This window comes from Etheostoma spectabile, chromosome 18, assembly GCF_008692095.1.
Source record: "Etheostoma spectabile isolate EspeVRDwgs_2016 chromosome 18, UIUC_Espe_1.0, whole genome shotgun sequence".
Lineage (NCBI taxonomy): Eukaryota > Metazoa > Chordata > Actinopteri > Perciformes > Percidae > Etheostoma > Etheostoma spectabile.
In genome coordinates this window covers 4,712,870-4,728,787 of record NC_045750.1, presented here as the reverse complement: position 1 = coordinate 4,728,787, position 15,918 = coordinate 4,712,870, and the positions used below count along the sequence as shown (strand labels likewise).

General features: G+C 39.9%; 1 protein-coding gene across 2 annotated transcripts in view; it reads right to left on the bottom strand.

Moving 5' to 3' along the window:
• mei4 (meiosis-specific, MEI4 homolog (S. cerevisiae)) overlaps positions 1 to 15,918 on the bottom strand; it is a 61,635-nt gene that overhangs the window by 7,882 nt on the left and 37,835 nt on the right. The gene's annotated exons all lie outside the window — the stretch shown is intronic.

Genomic DNA, 15,918 nt, shown 5'->3' with positions numbered 1-15,918 from the left:
TCCTAGCAGTAGCCGTGGCACTGTTCAAGCTAGGCTATGAGCTACAGACACAGATATACACAAATAGGTTTTAGTTATTTAACGCACTTGTGTGCCTGTGTATCTCTTACTGTTGTCGCTAACAGTGTTAGCTGTCCACACACATGTATGTGTGTCTGGGTGAATGTGTGTAAATGTGTGTGTGTGAACGGGGTTTAGCAGGGTAGCAATTACGGTTTTAACCAACCTACAGTTTCAAACACAACATATATCAACCGTATTGTGATCAAACAACACCTTCACAGCAAAACTGATTGGACTTGGCAGTCCAATCAGATTAATAATTTATGCACACAGCAATAGCACAAGTATCACTCAAAATCCCATTAATGTCATAACACTATTTGCGGCATTAGCGTTCATCAACATCAACAAACAAACCTATTTCTCTGCCCAGAAAACCTCAAGCCTTACGTGTGTATTCAGTCTGTTTGTTTCTGTCCATAGATTGTCCAAAGTAACAAAACAGTTTCTCCAGTTCCTACTCGTCAGCGTAACCGGAGAAACTGCTGATGAGTAGGAACCAGAGAAACTGTCTCCCCCAGAAAAGCAGGAGGGAGCAATTTCAGTCCACTTTGAGAAGAAAAACGTTGTTTTCTTCTCCTGCCGGTATGAAAACGCTGGTGCGTATTTTCTTAGGATCCACAGTGCTTCTACAAGTTTTGAAGTTTTGTTTCGAGATGGACAGCAGTGTTTTTCGTGTTTCAGGATGTTTATAGGCCCCGACCCCATGCTGCTTTCAGGGTCTTGCTGAACCAATGGGAGATTAAGAACTGGGGAAGGTGGGAACACCTTCCTGCTGCCCCTCCCCCGGCCATTTTGTGATTGTTGCCCCTTGTGGTAGCCTGTAGGAGTTTGGTGAAAAAGCTCTGGAATTTACAAGTAGGCCCAGATCTCTTTCTCTGCGGCTCCCTCAGAGATCAGTTTAAACTTACTGCTGTGGTCTTTTAGGTTAAAATCTGGTTTACCCGTTTTGATGGGCCCAACAGAATTAATAAAGATAATATGTGAACATAAGTTGAAATTAGTTGAAGTTCACTGAAGTTCAATAAAAGTGTCAGGATGAATGGGATGAGGGAGAAACGCCCTGACACATGACAACATCTCGTATCAAACAATAGACAGGGTCAGATGGGCCGTTGTGAGAGTCCACCATCTTCAAAGTCAAGACCCGCAGGCCAAATCCGGACCTTAACGGACTTTAATTCATCCCGCATGTCAACTTAGGTTCCCAATAAAAGTTGGCCCACCTAGTTTTTGTTGTTTCTTCAATGTTTTGTTGTTTTCCCCGAAGTTTTTGTCACTTATGCAGACGCTTTTTGACATTTTCCGACATTTATTTCAAAGTTTTTGTCGCTTTGTTTGACCTTTTTTGGTGCTTTTTTTCTATGATGGCTAAGGAACGTTTTTGCAGACTTTTTCAGGGATTTATGTTGACCAAACTCTAAGTAAGAAGACTTCATAAAACATGAAATAATACAGTCAGTTTTCTCTTATATTAAAGCATGTTATTAAACGTATGTGTGGCTTTTGATGCAAAAACTTTTTCCCCTTGTGGCCCTTAGTGAACTTGAGTGTGACCCCCTGCTCTACATAGTCATTATTCAAACTCTAGTTACTGTGGTTTGAAGGAAGAAATGAGAAATGAATCTGCATTGAAACGGTGTGCAGATGGACATTTCATAGTTTGGGGGCTCCTTCTAGGGATATTTAAAAGAACCCAACCATCCACACCTGCCCCTTTAAATTACCCCTGGTTGGATTTAGAAATGTAAAATGCCTTTTTGTAATGGAGGTGTATGAGGAGCTGGACTGTGGCGAGGAGACAACTCTTGGATATGTATGTAGCAAAGGAGCCTGAAGCACCATGACCCAGATAACATCAGCTGCCTTGAGATTATAAAGCTGCACGCTGAATGGGATTAAATTGTCCTTTTTAATTAGACCTGCAGCCCGTTACTGTTCTGACTGGGTCACCGGCAAACTGATGGGAGTTTCAGACTGAAGGTCCCTCCACGGGGAGAAAATACAAGAAGGAAGACACATTAGGAGGTGGATACAAGGGTTCACTTCGTGAAAAAGCTTTAAAAAAACAGGGCTGCAATTAAGAATTATTGTCATTAGGTTATTCTATAATTCATTTCTTTAGAAAAGTGCCCAGTGTTATGTCTTGAAGTATGTTGTTTTGTCCGACCTAGTCTCACATTGCCAGACACTGGCTAGTCCACACAACATTATGGGATGGAAGAAAAACGTGGTCTGATTTATTGGCATTTCTTTAAACCAATCACAATCGTCATGGGCGGCGCTTAGCTCCGCCCAGACCCGTTGCAAAATAGCCTCGGGAAGGAACTTGTTTTGGTGGAACATGTGTACGTTAAAAAGTAGTTTTAGATTGGACAGATAGTCCAGCTAGCTGTCTGGATTTACCCTGCAGAGATCTGAGGAGCAGCTGTCCCAGGACAACAGCCTTAGCCTTCATTTCAACAAAGAATTAATTCCAAAACCAAAAACAAAAAATCAAAAAAAAATTGAAGCCTAGCCGCCTACATATTGTTGCAGCCAATGAGCAGCAGACAAGAGACGGCTGCAGGATGTTCTATCGGACTATAACTACTCGAGACTCTGCTCTTGAGACTTTGCTCACAAATTTGGGACAATGAGGGCAGGATACGGGGATTTGTGCCAACTGCTTGGATTTCGGGACTGTCCCGAATTTTTCGGTCACCCTAGTCGCAAGTTCCTTATTTGTCTGATTTACAACAATTCCAGTAAAGCAGTCGGCCTTTAAATCACTCATCTGCACACACAGTCTACAGTTTTTGTCCTGAAACACAAAAAAAAACTTCTTGGACAACTTTCTGACGGACTGACACTTTAGAAACAAGTGATTTGATCTCTCACGCTCTAGGAGTAGCTTTGAGCCGCTTTGAAAAGTGACATACCAAAGGGCTAATTGCTAGAACTCTTTTAATTATCTTATCTAATAAAAGCTGCTAATTAGCGCTCAACCTCCTGCGACTAACTGCTTATTTGATACTTTTACCTTGTTGTACTCACTCAAGATGATCCAAAACATTTTTTTCCTTCCCGATACCGATCAATCAATTTTAAAGTACTTTTACTCCGATAAAACGTTTTTTTGCTATTGCTAGGTCTCCTCTAGCTCATTAGCAGACCAAACTGGAAACCAATTCTCACCCCCCAAAATACAGAAGCTTTTTTTCGCGGCTAAATTATGCGGTTTAAGATAGGTGCATAGACAACAGCAGCCTTTTAGGCAGTATCGGAGGCTCGGAACATCTCTAGTACCTGCACAGCTGTATAAAGAGGAAAAGACAGTGACAAGAGAATAAGACATGGCCAGAAAAAATATAGAGAAAAGGAGATGCATCTAGGTACATGAAGAAAAAAGATGATGAAAGAACAGAGCTCAATAGAAAATGCAAAAGGCAGAGGAATAAAATACGTTGACAGGTAAAAGATGGAATTAAAAAAAAGGGAGAGAGTGCGACAGAGAAACAGAGTGAGGCAGTGAAAGTGGAGAGAGTGAGGGAGAAGCTGACAAAGAGTTCATAATGAAGCTGTGCTCAGGCTGGGAGTGTGTAGGGCAGTAATTTACTGATCAAGGACAAAGATTGATTTGTCAGGAGAGTGGAAAAGAAAGCCACAACAATACTCAGTCTGATAGAGGCACAGTGATGCCATCTGAACGCATGGACGTTCAGCTTGTGTTGACCCAGAATGCAACTTCACTCTTCAGTCTGTCCAACAGAACTGCAAAGTAAAAGCTACAGTTAAAGCTTTAGTGCGTAACTTTATGGTATTAATGAACCTTTGTGACATTCAAGCCATTGCCAAATGAGTTGCTACAAAGCTAATTAAAAGGTCCCATGGCATGAAAATTTGACTTTATGAGTTTCTTTTTTAACATTAATATGCGCTCCCTCAGTCTGCCTATGGTCCCCCAGTGGGTAGAAATGGTGATAGGTGTAAACCGAGCCCTGGGTTTCCTGCTCCGCCTTTGAGAAAATGAAAGTTCAGATGGGCCGATCTGGAATCTTTCCCCTTATGAGGTCATAAGGGTTACCTCCCTTTTCTCTGCTTTGCCCACCCATGAAAAAGAGAGAGACATTTTGGCTTTCAAACGAGCAAAGTGGCAGTTGGTCAAGGCCACACCCCCACCTTGCTCCCCCCCTCGCCTCCTTAATAGCTACAGACACAGAAATGGCACATACTAAGGAAAGCTCATTGTGGGACTGGCTCTAGTAGCTGGAATTCTGCACCAAGGCTGAATTTTGGGAAAGAGACTTCAGAGACAGTATTAGGGGACCACTAAGGTCTATATAAAAGAGACTTCAGATACAGTATTAGGGGACCACTAAGGTCTATATAAAAGAGACTTCAGATACAGTATTAGGGGACCACTAAGGTCTATATAAAAGAGACTTCAGATACAGTATTAGGGGACCACTAAGGTTTATATATCAGCTCTACACAACTCTCTCTGGATTTCTCAGTATGTCAGAAGAGTGTGTTGTCCGTCGACTTTTGCGTGCAGAAACACGAGGGTAGACAATTACCTCTTCTGAAGAGACCTTTAGAAGAACATTTGGATGGTGCAACAAGGCATGTCTAATTGGTTCTTTCATGGAATTAATATAAAGATTGACAAATAAAATGTTTAGGGTATTTCCTCTCTAACTGGGATGTTTTGGGATTGATTGGTGGGATTGCTATGGATGAAGTACACACGGAGATTCACTGGTAAGAACCAATGAGGTTTAACCATGTACAGCATCCAGCTGTCCAGTATCCAGTCATAGGGCATTCCATACATTCATGTTTAACACTTTTATTAAGACTTTGGATACCTGCTGGTTACTGTAAAGTGCTATTTAAAGAAATGTTGATTGATTGATGGATTGAGGTACACTGACATGCTATAGTCACATAACATCTGTTTCACCTTCTCAGGACAAGTTTCACAATTGAACACACATTCATATGTTGTTAAACATCAACCAACGTAGTTTCTGTGTCTACTCAACATCTCTAATTAATAGATATTTACTAACTAGTCTTTTACATCTAATTTTGCTGCTTTCTTGTGTTATTTGTTCAGGTAGCACATTCCATTCTTGCATTGCTCCATAGCTAGTCTATATTAACGGTGATCCAGTGCTGGGATTGCTCTGGTGCCAAAAGAAATTCCGCGGATGCGTATATTTTTGCTGATGTCCGTCCCGTCCTCTTTCTCTGTGTTGACGTTCGAACCTCCGGTGGATTTCTGAGGACTATGGTTACCTGCTCCTCAGATCTCTGCAGGGTAAATCCAGACAGCTAGCTGGACTATCTGTCCAATCAGAGTTTTCTGTTGCACGACTAAAACTACTTTTGAACGTACACCACCACAGTGCAGTGGAGTAAGGTCTGGCAAAGCGAGCCTACTCGATACATAGCCATTCATCTAATAGTATTTGTCCTTGGTAAAGTTAGCCTACCTCTTGTGATGCGACTGTTCTTTTAGGTTCAATGTACAAAATGATGGCTGGCGGTCCTCCACTGAAGTGAGTACGAGCACAGTGTACTTTGGGCTCACTTACAAAACGACCACACACCTCTGTCCTGTTAGCCCACAGCAGACAACTCCCAGGAATTGATTTTTCTTCTTTTTTTTCTATCCTCTGTCTTGTACAAGTGTCCTCTTGCTGTGTTATTTTTTCCCTTGGCCGTCTCTTTCAAGGCGCTTTGCTGGCAATCCACTGATTAAACCGACAGAAAATCGATCCAGTCTCATCCAAGTCGGCGTTCTCTGCACTCATATCTTGACATCTCGACTGCCCGAAGACGAGGAAGAACACAGGTTTGTCTGGTTCACACACAAACATACTAGGGGAAAAAGTGATGCTTGTTTTTCTTTTTTGGAAATTTATCTCAGCATCAGCAACCCAAGAGGTCCACTGGGTTGGATGATTATTTTCCTTTTTGTTAACTGGTCTCACAAAGCAGCGACAGTCACAGAGAGGAGGTCACTTCTGTCACATCTGGAGACGACTGATATGACAGAAAAGCTGCCCCAAAGACCAAACCACAATATTTATTTACAGTGTTTTACCACTTAGAGAGACGGCATGGAGCAGAAATGCCAAAAGCTGACAAAAAAGCTATACCTTTTGATAGACCGACAACTCGTTGCTATTTTCCTGTTTTCTCTCACTATATAAAATGAAGGCGGGGTTCATAAAAAAAAATGTGTCAAACTCAAGGCCCGTGGGCCGAACCTGGCCCCTCGCAGATTTCGACCTGGCCCTCCAAATAATTTAGGTTTACAATAATGTTTGGCCCTGTCTAGGTGTGCACCAAACCAAAAATACGGAAAACTATTTTCAAACTCCAATTTGGCAGATTTAGCAACATTGAGACTCAGAAATTCCCCCAGAAGCAGAGTTTTCATATTTAGGCAGGTTGTTGTAAAAAATCTAGTCATTGTCATGAATTTTCTAAACTCTTATGATGGCTAGGGAATTCTTTGCTGACTTTTTAAGGGCCCAATGTCGACCGAAGTTTGATATAAAGCCCTTAAACGAGTGTCAAAGAAAGCAACAAAACGGTGCAAAAACTGACAAATGTTAAAAAAAAAGTGCTACGCAAATGACCACAAAAAGTGACATGCAATAATAATATAGTCAAAGATATTTGACTGTACAGTATGTATTTAACAGCATGTCAATAAACTGTACATGTCTGGCCCTTGATGTAATTCTTTTCCAGTGTAGCTCTTGAGTTCGACACCCCTGATAAAGAGAATCTTGCTATGACTATTTAGGCAAAGTTAATCCATGTGTATGCTAATCTTTAGCATAATTCTCTTTTCCAACATTCGTCAGACTAGCAAATGCACGGGATTAAAATTCACAGAAGACCTGCTGGGTATGCAAACGCACACCATAAAGAAGGATTCTAATTGGATGGTGAGGCAATGTGATCCCAGTTTCATAATTTTGTTTTTACTCTTATGTCAACTGAACTTAAGTCTCCACTCATCCTTAATCGCAAATTAATCACACATGTTTTACCTGTTCTAAATGCACTTTAAAAGGGATATTTGTCAAGTTTTTTGGTATTTAAGACTGAACGTACTCTGGTGGTAACTCGTTTCATGTCGACAGTACATGCATGTCTTGGAGAGACCATCGGGGGGGGGGGGGGTTGAAACTTAACTTGCAGTTCAAAAGACTTGTCTTTCTTTATTTCTGCTAGGCATCGACTCCGTCCATGGATGTATTACAACTTGTGAGAAAACACACAATACAGTAACGTGAGCTATTAGAATTAGCTTAAAGCAACACTATGTAACTTTTATCTCAAGCTGTAGTTCCAATGAGACAACCTGTAGGGGGACCGAAGCAGAAAAACCCATAGAGATCCTGTCTAATTCTAGTAAAGATTCAAGTGGTGGCGGTTCCTTCACCTTAATGAATACAGAGGATGTTAAAAACCTGACTTGAATGTCTTCTGCGTGTGCATTTCTGCAGGACTATAAGCAAGTGATTCTGACGTTTTATAAAGCAACTTTGATCCACCGATCTCATTTACCTTCCTGGTTAGACGGCTAATGAGAGTGGTGCAATCGGAGGATAGAGGACGGCTTTGATCCTCTAATTGTCCATCAATTCATCAGCCTTTTTCCTATATCTGATTGAGTCGTGCTCACCTCACCGACACCAGGTCACCCCACCATGCCTATATACGCTAACAAGCTCTTTGATCAGGGAGCAAAGTGGCTGGGACTCCACAAACATCAAAACTGGGAGGTTTCAAAGCCGCTCATTTCTAAACGTTGACAGGTTTTTGCAAAGTCGAGTGTACCCGTTACACATTACTTACCCAACCATGTAAAGAAACAGAGAACCTTTTCTGTACTATTCATCTCTCTTCAGGGAGATGGTGCAGTAACATATGTATTCAATCAAAAGATAAGTAGATGAGTATTTTTATGCAGAAAATGACTGCAGCGTTAATACCCTTTTACCCATAGCCACAAAATAGACCCCCACACTTCTCATTGGACATCCCAACCAACATCCCCAATTAAGGTCACTCAAACGCCTTATGCTCTTCCAATCAATCAATCAATCAATCATCAATCAATCAATCAATCAATCAATCAATCAATCAATCAATTAGAAAACAAGTTGCTGGATTGACTTCCAGGTATAGTTCTGAACTTTGAATCACTGTGAAATCGGGCTAATGCAAAAATTACCTTTGGGTTAGACAAAATGCCGTCGTTTTGATTTGGGGAAATATGTGAAATCAGCAAATGTTTCACTATTATTTCTGTTAACTTTGCGTAACATTTGAAGATATATATTTAAACATGGAGGTCCGAACAATCTGTGGTCTGTGCTTTGCTAGCGTCTTTGACAAACAAAATCTAGCGTTAAGAACAGCAACGGCAGTCGGGCTAGTTTGGGTGGTGTCATTTTCTTAATTCTGTGGCCCACCAGGTGAATTAGCTCTCCAGGCTAACATTAGTCAAAGTGTTGACATATGACAGCATCAGACATACCTTTTAGATGAAGGAGAGGAGAGTACTGTACATGCAGTTGTTCCTCGGCCCTGTTTGCTCAGTGTTGATGAATGATATATGTACGGGACGCAGGAAGTTTCTACCCAGAAGTTCTTGTAAACAAACATTGTGATTGGGTCTACTAATCGACTAGTCCAGTGGTTTAGGGGGACACGCAGGGGGTCCTCAAGGGGGTTCCCAGCAAAAAGAGGAATAATTAATTTCACTACAATTCCATCCATAAGTAGCACAATGACAGATTGTAAAACTAGTTTTGGTCATGGGTTTCATTCATTTTCCGTTAAAAAATATTGAGCGTAAAAGCAAAAATGGGGGTTGATCTAGTCGATCGGCAGCAAAATGAATCACCTAATATGTTGACAATCGACTGAGATTTACAAAGCAAAACATCCTCTGGTTGTACGGACATTGCTATATGGACATTGCTTTAATTCATTAATTAGTTTATACCACAATTTAGTGCTACATAAGTAGTTGTTCAAAAATTGTGAGTCTTAAAATTTGACTTTCCCCTTAAGTCGTTTCAGAAAATCTTCTCTGTATATTGCCAGCCAATAAATAGTTTCTCGCCTTGAACATAATTACTGCTGCTTGAAATTCAACTAGATCAAGTAATTTTAATGCTTTAGACTGCATATTTTGAACACACCAATTCATTATTTTCACAATGTTATGAATTATTCTTATTGCTCTTTTTTGAAGTATAAATAACGATTTCAATGAATTTTGATATGGGTTTAACCCAAACCTCTACACAGTAATTTAAATATGGTAACACCTGTGAAGAATACAAAATGTGGAGTGATTTGTAATCTAAAATGTGCTTTGCTTTAGCCAAGACAGTTTGGTTTGCATGTTTTATGTGAGATTTCCAGCAGATCTTGTCATATAAACACCCCAAGGAATTTCATTACATATCCAGTTTCTCAAAGTTTGGATTCTAGCGCAGGAGAAGGCAGAATTGGGACACACCCCTTCCAACTCCCAGAGTTATCCTTCCCGTCCAGATCCAATGCTACTACATCTTTAAATTACTATTAGTATTAGTCCTTTTGGTGCCCTATCCCCGTTTTGTCTGGTAAATTTAGCATACTGTAAAGACGGCTAAAAAGCATTATTTTTAGGTAAAAAAGAATATTTGTTGTTGGATCGATTGATACTGAAATGCAAAAGTGGGATGTAATCAATGACCTAACAATGCCATGTGGCAGAAAAAAAAGTGGTATTACGTTTACTGAAACCCCCCCCCCCCCAAGAGAAAAAACGACCGCACACCAAAAAGATGAAGAACTAAAACAACATATGCCTTAAAATTTCCAAGACAATTTTTTTTAAACCGTTCTGGGGTAAAAAAAAAAAAAAGCCTCATTTTTCTAAACAAGATTTCATACTTTACTGCAACAGTACAGCAAGTGTGCTTAGGCGATAAAATGGAAAGAACATTCCCATGCTGTAGAATTAATAGAATAACATGCAACAGCCAATGTTTAGGGCCCCTAGGTTGCTGTCACATTCCTTTCAGTCTCACTGAAAAAAACAGCAGGATACATGCGGGTCAGAAGAGTCTAATTCATTCATTAAAATAACAAATGCCATCTTATGTGGGAGGCAGCGATAAAAAGTGACAATAGACCGGAGATGGTGCTCCATTTATTGTGTTATCTTGTCACATATGTTGAGTACATTAGCATAAGAGAAGTGGATAACACTCGCTGACTCACATTTAATATGGCCTACATTTATTTTTCGGAAATCTACTTAAAACTTACTCAATGTTGTAATTTGAAAAGAACTGCGATTACACAGAAAAAAAACATTATAAAAGGATCAAAATGGCACATTACTGTGAAATTATAATACCTCTTAGGGCTGTCAAACAAAGTTGACATGATTTATTGAGTGATGTTGTTTTTGAGAAACAGGCAAGCAAGCCTATGCTGAAGCTCCTTAAAGCTGCATCACATCCAATTTCCAGTAAATATATTAAAGTTCTGATAAATAAAATGTATAAAAATACAAACTTAAGATATGAAACTTAAAGTCCTCTGAACAAAAACACAATAACCACAAAAAAAAAATCAGTGTTGCCAACAGGGACGCTGTAAAGCGCCATCTGGTGGACAAACTTTGAAACGCTGATTACATGTGATACACGTGTTATGAGGTAAAGTAGATCAAGAGCCTTCGTATGTTTTGCCTAATTATTGTATGGTTGTCTTATTAGATCATGTGTGTATACAGTACAGGCCAAAAGTTTGGAACCACCTTCTCATTCAATGCGTTTTCTTTAATGACTATTTACATTGCAGATTATCACTGAAGGCATCAAAACTATGAATGAACACATATGGAATTATGTACAGTATATATAAAATATAGTTATATAAATTATTTTAATAATCGATTATTATCAGAATCAAGCACTGAATCGTACTAGAGAGAATCGCTATGCATCTAAGAATCAATTTTTTTCCCACCCCTATTACATAGCCTAAGGAACTTTAAAAAGTATATGATAATACGTATATATATATATATATATATATATATATATATATATATATATATATATATATATATATATATATATATATATATACTAATCCACATACACACACACACTGATTTTTGTTTACACAGGACACAAACACAGGGCTTTTCCAGATGAAAGTCCTGTGTTTGTTTGACCTAACCACCATCACAACTTCTTGTTACACACTCTGCAGCTTTATCAGCACTAACTGTTACAACACAATGGTTAAATGCATCAGGACGTAGTATCTCTGCTTCTCAACTTAGGGCTGACTCAACACGCCGAGCACCCTCTCTCCATCTGCCTGCTGTGTGAGAAAACACGAGCAATGTCGTCATCACTCGTTATTGGCTTTCTTTCTCCCTGAGGAACAGAGCGGAGTTGGTGAGTAAGGAGAAAGAGAAGCAGAGATGTACTGACGAAGCTCTTTTTGGCCACTCGAGCATGGTGTGAACATTATAAAGCTCTACTGACTGAACTGGAACCTGACACAGATAACAAATAGGGTTGGCAGTAAAAAACACAAGTTTCCTTCTATATGCCTTGAATGAATATGGAATCTTTCATACAGATCATGCATTGCAGTTTAGCTAGATCATTTTTCCACATAGAAACAAAAGTATAAAAACATTAGACTAATAAATTAGCTTGCAAATTATTTTACATCTACAGTACTATTTGTCTGCTGACAAGAAACAAGAAATAGCCGTAAAGAAATGCAAAATGCATGTTCATCCATCATAGGACTCTTGTTTATTCATCATATACAGATATGTTTTTTTACAGGTGAAACTGGATTTCTTCTGTTGCCGTTTATCTTGTGCTCTAACTACAGAATTGACTTCTTTGTGTACAATCTGCAATAATAAAATCCTGGGATCAATCTTTTACGAGCCTCCGTTTAAAACTTGAGTGAATATATTTGTATCGAAAATAAAACTACGGAATCTAATCTAATGCCTAACAAACTCTAGAAGACTGAACAGACTAAAGTCCGACACCATCTGAAAAGTTGTTTGGGTTGGTATATGTTGTGGTAAATAAAAAAAATGGCGAGGAAAAGAAAAAAACTGGCATGGCCATTTTCACAGGTGTCTGACTCTAAGTTTACCATCTGCATCACACCCGCTGTACTTTTCTGTCTCTTTGTAACTACTTTGAGGTTAATTCTTAACAACCTAAATGTTCTTAATAATGCACCTTCGTTAGAGGGTTCCTTAAAGCCTCAGTGTGTAACGTGTTTAGTTGTTCATTATCAAAATCTGTGTTGCCCGTTCACAAACCATTTCATGAATATTGACCACCACCGTCAATCCTAGTATTCCTATTGGCTTGAATTTTTACATTTGCATTCCCATGAACTGGGGAAGACGCTCTTTATTCATGTCCATCTTGAGATATGTTAGCCGGTGAGGGACACACAGGACGTACTGCTCCGCCTTTCACGTTGTCACTGTCACATGATAAACTCACAGTTGCTGCTAACGCTGCTAACGGTATCGTCGCTTCCCGGCCCCGGCAAGTTAGAGGAAGGAAACATGGAGGACAACACGTATTCAAAATCCACATTTCAGGAACATGACTCTTCTTCTTTGCCCAGAAAAAGAAAAAAGATGTTGAAAAGAGCAAGAGACCGGCTTTTTAAAGCGTGAAGCTATCGTAGCTGTAATACGTACTTTGAACTTCATGGCATGGGAGAGCTGATTGCGATATATGATCTGAACGGTAGATGGGAGAACTTCCTACACACTGGACCTTTAAAGCATTGATTCTGAGAATCTTGTTCATATCCAAGCACAATTGGTATTGTAACTGAAATATTTCTAATTCAATTGGAAATCAAATCAACCCTTGTGAATTAGAGTCTAACCAATACTGGCGATACCCAGTCTTACTGTAAAAGCAGATTTACAAAAGGAGAAAATTACCACGACTGAAAGTTTTCTATCCCTTAGTTTCACAGTCCCTGAGTGCATTGAAAACAGTGAGCTCATCTCACCTTTCTGCTGTCATGGTGACACACACGAGCATGAGAACAAATAAGCTTTAAGGCACCCGAAACCACTTTCTTTGAAATGTTGTCAATGTGCACTGCAGCTCATCTCACTCACTCTCATTTCCTGAAGAACTTCTTCCTCCAAATACCACTGCCGCTCACGCAGACAAAGCACTTCCATTAAACTCACAATTTTCTGAGAGTCAGAGATTGCAATCAAGCATCAGACGACTCGCCTCTCAATACGAAATGTAGGACTGGGAGTATTCGAAACTCTGGAATGAGCCACCTCCTGATATTTAAAGATGTGATATATGGTATTCTTGGGCTGTGAAGCCAGAGAGGGTAAATTAAACTGGCACTGGCCTTTAGAGGCATCCGTTGTGATGCTCATTTCCTTTGGCTCTGCCACCACCGCTGATTCCTGCATTTCTCAAAAACTCACCCCCTAAAGCCAGATTTAATATCCCCAAGCCAAACTTAATATCATTACAGGCAATCAGCCCAGACACTGGCTGGTTATGAAACTCATCACATCACTCTAATGAGACATTAACACAGAAGTTTCAAGGGATCTAAGTGCCAAGCGAAGCTACAAAAAAAGGTTAACTAGGAAGACCACCTCATCCTCGACCCGCTACACACATATACTTTGTAATGTATAGGTCTACGCTCTCTGAGTGCCCTTTTAGATTCATATATTAAATGTTGGTAAATAAGGACAAATGACAGTTATGCTCATCTCAACAGTTGGAGGCTGGAGCCTAGAAATGTATTTGATAATACTTAAAGCTCCACTACTAGGGGTGTTAGAGTTTTGATATTAAAATCAAAAAATCTATTGAAATGAACTTTTGATTTTGATCATCAAAATCAAAAGCAGGATCTGCATACTTCTTTTTTCTCTCCACCCCTGCCTACTTGCACACATCTGATGAAAACAACAACAGACACATTAAAGCTTTTTGGTACCAGCAGCCTGCAGCCAAAGACACAGGGTAACGTTAGCTTACCAGCAGCCTGCAGCCAAAGACACAGGGTAATGTTAGCTTACCAGCAGCCTGCAGCCAAAGACACAGGGTAACATTAGCTTACCAGTAAACTGTAGCTAAAGACACAGGGTAACATTAGCTTACCAGCAGCCGGCAGCCAAAGACACAGGGTAACGTTAGCTTACCAGCAGCCGGCAGCCAAAGACACAGGGTAACGTTAGCTTACCAGCAGCCGGCAGCCAAAGACACAGGGTAACGTTAGCTTATAAGTAGCTTGCAGCTAAAGACACAGGGTAACGTTAGCTTATCAATAGCCTGCAGCCAAAGACACAGGGTAACGTTAGCTTACCAGTAACCTGTAGCTACTTGCAGGTTACTGCAGTTGTAACGTGTCAAGGCACAACTGCCAGCAAGTTTCTTGGATAACATTACTGAGGATTGAACACATTTACAAAAACAGATTAGTGAGAAAGGCCACTATTTGTTTGTATCATATGTCTGATGACTTGTCAAAAGTGCCTGGCGACTCTGCCAGGGTAACATTATCACAAGACACAGTAACATTATCTTACCTGTAGCCTGCAGCTAAAGACACAGGGTAACATTAGCTTACCAGTAAACTGTAGCTAAAGACACAGGGTAACATTAGCTTACCAGTAGCCTGCAGCTAAAGACACAGGGTAACATTAGCTTACCAGTAGCCTGCAGCTAAAGACACAGGGTAACATTAGCTTACCAGTAGCCTGCAGCTAAAGACAGAGTATTGTCAGCTTACCAATCAGAGCAGCAGTCAGAGCGGCTCCAAGAACTGAATTTTTCTATTCTGTAGCCAATCATTGTAAAGCTGTGACGTTGTGCCATAAAATCTTTGAGGTGCATGGCTCGGCGATCAGACCCTCCGAAAGGGCTGCACAATATATTATTTTTATCGTCATCGCAATATCAACTGTCACAGTACACACATTGCGAAAGGCTGCAACATTTCGCGATAGATACAAAACTGATTTCTTTGGGTGTTATCTGAAAGAAAATATCAGTGGACAACTGCACTGTAAAAAGTAACTGTCACTTTAAGTTTCGCTTTTGATGTTCAATTCGAAGTTCAATATGTTCAAAAAAATGTTGGAAATTATTTCCTTTTATTTGTTTTAAATTCAACAAGCAATTTGAAGTAGAAATGCAGACCTGAGCACACTTTATTATCGGTTTATGTATCACGAGTAATATTGTTATCGCAATATTAAACAACATTATCCCATATTGTATTTGTTCCTCATATTGTGTAGCCCTGCTCTCCGCACACAGTCGCCTAGTCCACGTTTGTGTCATATCGCAGTCCAGACCGCACTGGACGCAAGAAACATAAAACACGTTTTAGTGTGCGGATATCTTTTTACCATATAACCAATGAAAGCACCGTGTGCTCTGGGAAACTGTGATGACCATGTATAACTAGTTTTTTTACATCTTATCGACTAAACAATGAATCAATTTGTCCGAGGAATCAACTAATTACTAAATAATGAAAATAATCATACGTTTCAGCCCCACACATTTTATTTTATTGTTCAAAGCCATTGCAGATGTTGTCGAAAACAGGTAAATAATTGAAGAGATGAATCTGTTTACTCATGTATTTTTCTCCTTGTTGAACAGAATCCAACTGAGATTCTGTGGCTTTATCTGCTCTCCACGCACCTACACACTTCTAGACCGCCCACAGTTTGTATAAAAAGCAGACAGTGACAACCGATGGTGCATA